The sequence below is a fragment of the Cornus florida genome, unplaced genomic scaffold (genome assembly GCF_030987335.1).
Source record: "Cornus florida cultivar Cherokee Brave unplaced genomic scaffold, ASM3098733v1 CherokeeBrave_3.0.0_Hap2_Chr10, whole genome shotgun sequence".
Classification (NCBI taxonomy): domain Eukaryota; kingdom Viridiplantae; phylum Streptophyta; class Magnoliopsida; order Cornales; family Cornaceae; genus Cornus; species Cornus florida.
Window position 1 is genome coordinate 29,631,095 of NW_026775580.1, and position 11,171 is coordinate 29,642,265.

At 34.2% G+C, this 11,171-nt stretch overlaps 1 pseudogene; it reads left to right on the forward strand.

The window, feature by feature from the left end:
- The first annotated feature begins 3,278 nt into the window (after window positions 1-3,278).
- Window positions 3,279-5,765, forward strand: LOC132277455 (7-deoxyloganic acid hydroxylase-like; annotated as a pseudogene).
- Window positions 5,766-11,171: the final 5,406 nt, after the last annotated feature.

Sequence of the window (11,171 nt, forward strand, 5' to 3'; positions counted from 1 at the left end):
GATTCTTCAAAATTAGAAGGCCATGATGGATGTTGTACTTGATCGTAAGGCTGAGGTTAAATTTCTTAGAGAGCAGAGGACAGGTAGTACATCTGAGGATGTCTACAGACCAGCCCCTCCAGATCCATCACTTATTGTTGAGGAGAAGAGAGATGAGGATGATAAGATAGATGATGATGCAGATGATGATGAGGATGGTAGTGGGAGTGACATTGATGGTGGGGATGAGGACATCTGACTTCCATAGTTCCATTTGTTGGAGATGATATTGATACTTGATTCTATGTTCATATCATTCATGCATCACTTTTTATTTAGTTTTACATTCATGCATCACTTTTTGGATATTATGTTTTGATTTCTGACATGTAGTAAACTATTTCCTGTTTACTCTATTTTAGTATTATTTCTCTTTGGATATTTTGATCTTTTTTTGTCAATTTTGTTCCAAAAAGGGGGAGAATAAGGTTACATTAAGGGGGAGAAAATCTAAATTTTTGGATAATTCATTTAGGGGGAGTTTTTAAACTTGTTTTATTACATATTCACTGGTAGTGTTGCTTGATCCATGTGTAGGACATCATGTGACATTTTGTCCAAAGGCAGAAGAGAACAGAGATAAAAAAAAAAAAAAATACCGCGTTTCCTTAAGACAGTTGTAATTTACTTTTCTGCTTTGGGTATATTATTAAATTATTTTTAGGTTTTTGTCACGAAATTGCCAAAGGGGGAGATTGTGAGATATATTTTTGTAATTGACATATTTCTGTAACAAAACATGTACTAGTCGAGTTGTAATTTCAGTTACTATATCAGACTTGACAACGACTGCAGAATTCAAAGGTTGATCAGAAGAGGAAAGTACTATTAATCATCGAAAAGAAAAGAACAACACATTAGGACATCGTTTCCCACTTAGGACACAATGATATACATGGTATATTTACAGAGTTCCAAAAATATAGAAATTCCAAGTTCAAGTTGAATTCTGTCAAGTGGGAACCGATACCTGCATTTAGGAACCGGTTTCAGAAGCTAAACTTCGAGAACAACTCTCTGTCCTTTGGGAACCGGTACCAAGATTGGGAACCGGTTCTAAGTGTCCTGATTGCAAAAGGATTCCAGTTTCCTTACTCTGTTTAATTTATTTTTGATCTAGTCTTCCTTCCAAGTCCTATGCATGAAATTTCTTTTATTTTCAAAAGGAATAAGACTTTGCAAACTTCTATGTAAACCATGTCATATACATTGGTTTAGGGACGACTTTTATTCATTATTCATATATCATACAAAGCCTTAGGAAATTTATCCCTCTCAGAAAATGAAAGTTGATTTTTCTGTTGTCTTCCTAGAATATACAAATATTCACTTAGTTAGGTTAAAGTTGTGGAGTTCGAATCTTGATCGTGATCATACAGTTGTATCTACCTCGATCAGTCAAAGCAGATCTTCTTCTACATCATTCAGACGATTGAAGAACAGAAGTAAAAGCAATCACACTTTGAAAGGGTTGGAGCATTCATGGAGTGTTGTCTAATCTACCTGCTACTCTTCTACAAATATATATCAAGCATAAGCCTGAGGTCAGGTTGCTGTTGGACGGGAAGTCGCAAAGCCAGATGATTGTTAGCAGTTGGTGTTTGGTAGAACGATAGGGTGTGAGCCAGAGTCAAAGTTCGGTATACTTTGTTTCAAGCATAGTGGATTGGTTTACTTTGGATTACACAGTCCATGAGGTTTTTCCCATAACAGTTGACGTATTTTATCAACTGGGGTTAATTTACTCGCTAAAATCCTAGTGTCATCTCTAACTTTATACTTTGCTTTATTTTATCTGCGTGTGATTAACTATTTAATTGTTAAAGTAAGTAAATTAAGTTGGTAACGACACAAATCTATTTTACAAAATCTAAAACTTTCCTAAGTACATTCCGCTGCATACGACTCACATCTTTTAATAAGAGAAATTTTGCTCGACCAAAGTTAAAAAAAAATTTGCAGGTCAATTGGTGTTTTTAGTCTTGGTTGGTGAATGGAAAGCAACGTTAGTTTAATTCATGGATAATGACTTTAGAGATGAAGAGTTTGAACAAAATCGAAAGTCGAAGGCCCTCGTCCATACATTTTATGGAGAGTTGTGTGACCGAGTTAAGTGTATCAATTAAATAATCTTTGGCTTGTCATTTCGTTCAAACTCTTCTTAATAAGATTTGCTGTTTAGACATTGAATGTAGTAGTAATTGGTCCGTCTTTTATTTTGTTCCAATGGTAGACTATAGGTTATTAGTATGAATTATAATATAGTAATATATATATATATATATATGGAGCTTCTGTTTTATGTGTGAACTGTGAAGTGAGTAAAAGAACCATTTTCTTATGAAAATGCAGGGTTTCAAGCATGTGTACAATATGGATGGGGGTTTTGCAGCTATATTAGCTAATAAAAGAATATTTTTGGCTAGATAAAAAATCTGAAATGACATTTTTAAACTAGGTGAGCGGGGGTAGAAGACGCACTTCCCTGAAAGTGCTTTTAAATCTAACTTTTTCAGTGAAGTTCACTGTGATTTTTTGTTGTTCGATTAATGGAGATTATTATTATATAGGATATAAATTATGCAATATCATTTTTTTATTTTTTTTATTTTTATTTATTTATTTATTTATTTTTTTGCAGTTTTAATGTTTCGTCCTGATCCTTTTTTGTGTGTGACATGAGTTCTGCACTCAAATTCAACATACCAGTAAAACCATAAATTCATACACAAAGTTTCATACCTTTTCTGGAAATAAAAAAAAAAAGTTCATACCGTTTTACAAACTTTCCGAAAGCTATTGCAACCCAACAAAAAGCAAAAAGAGCTTTTGAGAATTGTATCCTAACAAGAAGAAATCGTGACTGAAAGTATCAATAACAACATAATCAATCAATTCGTCACCTTCAACAAACACTCTGATGTGATTGGCATGTAGAGACATGAACTCAATAACCCAACTCTCAAAATAATTGAATTGCCTCTAAAAGGAATTTCCCTTTTTCCCTTATTTTCAGGTTAAAGTTTTAAACACAAAAGAAACCTTATTATCCAAGTCTGTCTTCTTCTTTTCTTTTCTTTTTTTTTTTTTTGTACCTATCCCACCACATTCTACATATAAGGACATCCCCGCTTCACTAAGATCACATCAACTTCGTATCTTTGATAATTTTCATACCCCATTTCTATATCTTTTCCAAATTAAATTCTGAATTTGTCGTCTTCTTAAGAAACACATTTATGGAGGTGGGTAAGTGTTTGTTGGTGGCTCTGTCACTGGCTCTGGTTTTGGGGCTGGTCCAGGGCATCGAATTCACTGAAAAAGACTTGGCTTCCGAAGAGAGCCTTTGGGACTTGAATTGGGTGTGGTTGAGACCAAAGTATTTAGAAATGATGTACACTTTGATTGCAGTGTCATGTGTTGTTTTTCTTATGATATGGGCATGGAAGATCTTGAATTGGGTGTGGTTGAGACCAAAGTATTTATAGAAGTTGCTGAGAGAGCAAGGTTTCAATGGAAACTCCTATCGTATGTTCTTTGGAGATGATAGAGAGCTCTATGTTGATCAAACAAGCTCTGTCCAAGCCCATCAATATCTCTGATGACATCGAGCAACGTGCCGCACCCCACATCCTCAATACCGTGTCCAACTATGGTATGTGTTTTTATTCACAAGCTAGCAATGTCCAACTATGGTATGTTTCAAAAAGTTTGTCAGACTTGTTACACCCTATATTTCACATTAGACCCCTTAATGAATGAATTGTACTTTCATCCGAATTTAATTCGAGCATTCCGATATGAATTAAAAAAAGAAAAATCTAACAGGACGGTAATGATTCGAATCTAATAATCTATGATCTTAACAAATCAAATATGAATGTAATCCAATTCGATTAAAATTATACATATATATTTATTACATTACAATATTTTATATATTAATGTTATATATATTAACTATATCTTATTAAAATCATATATATTAATTATTTACTGTTATATTCATTTGATTGCACAGTTATATTATGTATTAACTATTCTCCAATCCATCTAAACTATATCTTATTAAAATCGTATATATTAATTATTTACTGTTATATTCATTTGATTGCACAGTTATATTATGTATTAACTATTCTCCAATCCATCTAAACTTATATTTAGGTATGTCGATAAGTGGAAAAGATTTTAATCCGATTTCAAATCTGATCTGAACCGAATCCTAGTTAATTAAGATATGAATTTAAACATTCAATTTGATTACTCGATCTATTTCACTCCCATTGTTTATCTTGGTTGTTCAACTAGAGGATGCGGTAAATTCCAAAAAAAAAAAATAAAAAAAATAATGGTATGGAAGGGATATGATAATAAAAAAATAGTAAATTGTATTTTTACATATATAAAAAAATAATTTTTATTTTAAATAAAATTATGAATCAATATGCAATCATATATTAATATGTTATATATATATATATATATATATATATATATATAGACACTCATGATTCTGGTCAGCTGGTATCTATATCTTTCATTGTAATTTCCATTCCAGTATTGTAATTTGAAATAAACTATTATTTCTTTCAGTTATAAATTACTTTCACACACACACACACACACACACATATATGTATATATATATAATTGAATATTTTTGTTACCCGAGTGGGTGTAACTTGCATGTGGGTTGGAAGGATACCAAGATTGCACATCACAGAACCTGAACTAGTAAGTGAAGTGTTGACTAAGTACTATAAATTTCAGAAGAATTATAGGGCACTTGATCCCATAACCAAAGCACTTCTAACTGGAATGGGAAGCTTAGAGGGTGACAAATGGGCTATGCACAAAAGAATTATTAACCCTGCTTTTCGTATGGAGAAGTTGAAGGTACGTGTGTGTGTGTGTGTGTATATATATTTCATATATACATGCGTTTTCAACTTGTGTTTGTGTGGAAATGAATTTAACAAGCCTTGAAATTGATTAATTTGAAGCATTTAATACAGATGATTCTTGGGTTACTCTTTTATATAGATATATATATATAGCTGATGTTACCGGCATTTCATTCGAGTTGTATTGAGATAACGAATAAATGGGAGAAGATGGTCTCCGCTGGAGAAGGATCACGTGAGGTAGAAGTGTGGCCTGATCTTGAAACTTTAAGCGGTGACGTGATTTCAAGGACATTGTTTGGAAGTAACTATGAAGAAGGAAAATATACACTCCACCTTATGAAAGAATTAACGGAACTTACAATTCAGGTTATACGGTCTGTTTGCATCCCAGGCCGGAGGTAGTAAAAACTCGTAAAGTTCAAAATGTTTCTACTTAAACTCTATTTTAATTATTCCACTTCGATCTGTTACATACATAGATGATGAATGAAGCTGTCCGTCTGTCTTGTACGTGTAGGTTTTTTCCAACTAAGACAAACAGGAGGATGAAAGAAATTGACAAAATAGTGTGCAGATGGATAAGTAATATCATCAACAGAAGACTCAAGGCAATGAAGACAGGAGAAGCTGGTAGTGATGACTTATTGGGTATATTACTGGAATCCAGTATGGAAGAGATCCAACATGGTGCTCACATGATTTTGCACAAACTATAGGGCGTCTTCAAATTCATCATATGATCGACCACAAGTTTCGATATATGGTTCGATGGTTGTTTTGCACGTTCTGGATTTTGTTGGCCGGAGTGCCTGCTGGTCTCTCCATCGTGTCATTCGGTCGTTTTCGGCTATCATCTGTATTTTGTTTTCCTTGGTTGTAGTTCTCTGTGACATGTTCCGTTGAGGTTAATAAAATTCCTTTTGATTGCGAGCTTGTTATGAAAATAGATTATTCAGGTAAAAAAATGAAATAACGACGATGTATAACAGGTGTTACAGGTGCCTTGTCAGTACCATGCGATGCTGGCTTTGAGATGGGGTTAGCCGTACAACTGTTAATATAGTCACCCAATTATTTTTAAAAAGATAGCTCAATAATGAGATTATATGTGGAGTATATTTTTAGAAAACTTATCAATTTTGTTCTTTAAATTTATTTAGATAAATCTTTCCCTAAGCTTTTTGAGTTTATCTTTTGACAAAGACTAAACATTTGTCCAACTGTTGCTGAGGGTTAAGTATATGTTCATTTCATTTCATAATCAATAAAATATATATATATATATATATATATATATATATATATATATAAAGCCTTTATCAATAAGTTTAAGCATTTATGATACAAGTAAATTAAGTAATTGTTAAAAGTAACCATGTATTCAATTCAACAAATTAATTGTAACGACCCGGTCATTTTCCTTCCTTTCCTTTTTCTGAAATTTTATGGATAAATTTTTTCCGTTTAATTTTCCTTTCTGAGTTCTGTTTCTCGTCACTGAGTGTCGTCTCGAGTGCTCGAAAATGGTTTCTGAGACTCTTTCGTTCTGATTGACAACTTCCTTTGAGGACCGAGTCATTTCTACATTTTTATTTTTCGATACTATTCACTTTTCGTTCTTTTACCTATTTCGTCTTTTCCCTGTTTATCACTTTTTTTTACACAACCTCACTTTTCATACTCGGAGTTGGTTTATGACTTCACGTATCTCCATCCTAAGTGGTTTCCACGAAATACGTATCTTTACTTTTGCAGAAAAGTACTCTAGTTGCTCTCGATGTTCATAGGGGCATGGATGCACAGTTCTTCAGAATTTTTTCTTTGTTTGGGGTATTTTTTATAAATATCTTTTAAATATATTTTATTTCAGGGGTTTTTAAGAAAATATTTTTGGAAGATATTTTCATTCTAGGTCATTAGTGCAGTTAACCCTTTTTAGAGGGGCCATTGTGCAATTAACGAAAATTATTACAAAATACCTCATTTTGAGCCTGAATCCTCGTACGAGATTCATTTTCACATTTCGTCGAGTCGTGTACTCTTATAAATTCCTTCTGGTCATTTTTCTCCAATTTTAGGGTTTCCAAACCCGGTTACTACCGAACTTGTTCATGACATATCTTTCTTCACGGAACTCAGTTTTTTACGTCGTTTCTTCCGTTGTTCATATTTTCTCATTTCGGTTCTTTTTCATTCACGAGTTTCATCATTTGAGCGCGTCTGCTCAAATTTCACTTTTCTGGAACCGGCGGAGCCCTTTCGGAGCACTTTTAGGGTTTTACAATAAATAGAATGTCTTAAAGACAAAAATTAGATTTCATCATCTTCCTCTCCTCTCTTGGCCGGATTCCATGGCATCCATCGCTGCCACCTTCTCTCTCCTCCTTTGAATCACTTTTTCTTGGTGAAAAGTCTTCAGCCGTAACGTTTATAGTAGGCCTCGACGTGCTCTACCTTTTCCCTTTATTAGAACCCATTTCTGACTATTTTTCGAGTTTGTGTTTGAAGTCAAGTTGTGATTTTCATGGGGTTTCCTTGAGGTTAATGATCATCGTGTTGTCCCCGACAAAACCCCGAAGTATCGTCGGATTTGGAGCACTTTTCTTTCGGTGGGGATTTGAGATTTTCATCTCAAATTGAGGTAGAGGGTGTTATAATTTATATTCTTGTTATATTGCATGCTATTGATGCTTATACAACTCACTTACATGTCTTTGTATCAAATCTAGAAATTTTAATTAATTATTTCTTTGTGTAAGATTTAATTTTCCCGGTTACTTATAGCTTGGTTTAAACATGTGGCATGATAGAATATTACTCCTTGACATGTTCATTGACATATATTAAGTTGAAAGCATTTGAACAAGTATTGAAGATTTTATTTAATATTTTTCTTCAATAAAAGATTAATTCATATGGCCTTAACTAGCTTGAAATTAACATGTGTTGTCATATTATATTAGGCCCTAGCATGCTCTTCAACATAGGTAAATTTGAGAGTGATCGGAGATGTTTTGAAATCTAGTAATATTTAATTAATTTGATTAATTAATTTATTCCTTGTGTATTATTCATTCCATTGGATTTCCAACTTGATATTCTTGATGTACATGTTATATACTTTCACATATATTAAATCTAGAATATTTGATTAGGTTTTGAAACCTTTCATTTATTATTTTTCTTGTATTAAATTTTAGTACTCATGGCCGTGTCTTGCATGGAATTCACTTGTATCATGCTAGTAAATTAAGTCTTGACATGTTGTATGACATATATTAAATTGAGACCATTTGGATGAATTTTAAAATCTAGAGATTTTAATTAAATGAATTAATTAAAATTCATTCAATAGTTCTATGAGCTTAATTCATATTGTCGTGTCTTGTATGAAATGAACTTGTAACTTGATATTAAACTTGTCATTGACGTGACCCTTGACATGCCTTATTCATATAATATTTAGACTTGCCTTGTAATCTTGATTATTTAATCCCTTTAGTAGATAAGTTCCCTTTTATGCTTCCATCGAATTAACAATGCTTTGATATTGAACTCTTGTCAACTTATGAATCGGACTTGTATTTCATGGACTTTTATTTTTTTATCAAGCATCGTGACCCATTGTACCTAGGTTTCATTAATGTACTTAATGAACATGCACATTTCGTCTTGGAATGGTTTAATTACACGTGTTGTTTTGTAAGTAACTGAATCATGTATCTTATACTTGTGGTATATTTACTTCAATGGATTTCTTGTGCTATATATCTTAGTTCTAGTCTATATAGATGCACACTGTGATTTCTTGACATTTCACATGCCATCATAGTTGAGAACTTCGGGCATAACTTATGTGTTCTAAAATTTTGGTTGTGCATGAAATGTGGTTAATGCATTTCTTGTATTTTGATACAATCTTGACTTGCACAACTTGTTGATTTTGGGACTTGGAATATCAATCAAGAGTTGGCATGGCTAGGACTTAGTTCTAGTATGGGAGATAGAGAGCTCCCTACACTATAGTGTGCACTAGGGGAAGGTACCCATGGGTTAATAGCCCTAAAGTGATCCCAAGAGTATGGTTTTAATTTGGGCAATATTCGAGTTTCCACATTGGTTGATTTCACTCTTTAAATTTCAAGTTGTTATTCCTTGAAGATTTAAAACTTGTCGTGTTATGTGAAATGCACCAATCTTGTTTATTGCATAGATATTATGCCTTGTCCTTGATTTTATGTATTACTCCTATCGTGTTAATTGGAATGCTCCAATCATGTTAATTGCATTGATAATGTAATTCTTGTTAACTTATATCCGAGGATACTTCTTGTCGTGTTAATTGGTGGTATGTTTCAATCATGTAAATTGCGTTGATAATGTGATCCTTGTAATCTAGTATTCTCTTATCGTTTGTATGGATTATTCCAAACCTTGTTTAATTATAGGGTAAAGTACACTAACACCCCCTAAGGTTTGCCATAAGGACACACAGATGAAACTTAGCCAGTTTTGGGACAATGACACCCCTTCAAGTTTCATACAGGTTCCAAAGACACCCCAATGGTAATGAATTGACATTTTTGCCCTCTAAATTTTATATTGACCCATTTAAATGTTAAAATTACCTTTCTGACCTTAAATAATTTCTTTCCTTCTCCTCTCCCTATACTATCTTTCCTTCATCCTTCCATTTTTTTTATTTTTTACACAGACACACACACACACACACACACATATATACGATACATACAAATATATCCACACACACGCGGCGGCGGCGACGGGCAGCGGAGGTGGGCTGTCGTTCTCTGGTTTGAGGTCACGGCAGACGATACCCATGGTATGGATGTGTTTGAAAGCGCAGACGATGCTCGGAAAACGGATCTGGCGGCGACGAGTTTGCTGTTTTTGACTCGGAGAGAAGATTCGATTGGGGAGAGGTTTTCTGCTTGGAATACGAAATGGAGAGCGAGCGGTTTTGGCTAGAGAGGCGAGTCCGTCGCCGGCGTTTCCTACGGAGGATACTCGAAAAATGGATTTGGCGGCGGCGAGTTTGCCCTTTTTGAGGGTGAGTCTCTCGCCACCGATGTAGTTGATCCTACTGCAAGTCGCCATCAACAAATCTATTAGCGAGTAAAATTAAAATTGGATCCTAGGTCTCTCTTTCATGGTCCATTTTTGGCAATTCTGTCTTCCATTTTCAGTGTTGTGGTTCATTTGATGATGTTGATGAACTGGCGGTGGTATATGCAGTGGGGCTGATTTGTGGTGGTGATATATGTGTGTGTGAGGTTTTTGCACGAGAGAAAGATGGGGTATTAGCTAAATGAATGGGGAAAATAGGGATTGATTGCGCTGGATATTTGTGGCGGCGCGGAAGATTGGGCTTGGTCCGTTGTAGACCTAGAAGTTCACCATATATTTCCACCGATGATAGACCAAAACCTTGATCCTTCCCTTCCGTTGGAGAGCTCGAAGGCGAAGGGGAAGGCGGTGGTTTGGGGGTGGGGGTGGGGGTAGGGGCGATGGTGTGTTGGTGGTTGTGGAGTTTTGTGTGTCGCTAAAGCGGTTGTAGGGTTAATTGGATGTTGAGGATAATTTAGTCATTTAATTATTTTAATATTTTATAATTAAAATTAATAAAATAGTGAAGGGTAATGTTGCCTTTTCACATGTTTTAAGGCTCTATTTGGCTTACAAATATTATCAGGGGGTGTCATTGTCCCAAAATTGACTAAGTTTCATCTTAGTGTCTTTTAAGCAAACCTCAGGGGGTGTTAATGTACTTTACCCTTAATTATATTGATAATACAATTCATGTTGATCTATGTTCAAGTATCCTCCTTATCATGTTCTTTGGATTTTCCCAACCTTGATTCATTTCATATATGTATATATATCATGATTCTCATTGATATTACTCTACGGTAGCTTAGGATGATCCCTGAGTCTCACTTTGACATAGATGCTAGGTGGCATGATCCATTTTGAACTATTTCATGTTAATCTAAAAATCTGAAAGAAATCGAGTTTATGCATGCTCATTCTCTACGAGTAAACTTGTTTACTCACTCCAATGTTACTGGGGGTATTGTTCAGGTACAGGATTCAAGATTCAGATATTTGCACTTGCCTTGGGTGATTTGGAGATTTGAAGTTTCTTTTAAAGTGTTCTTGTTCACATGCAAGTGTTAGCATGTTTAAGCTTTACTTTTGATA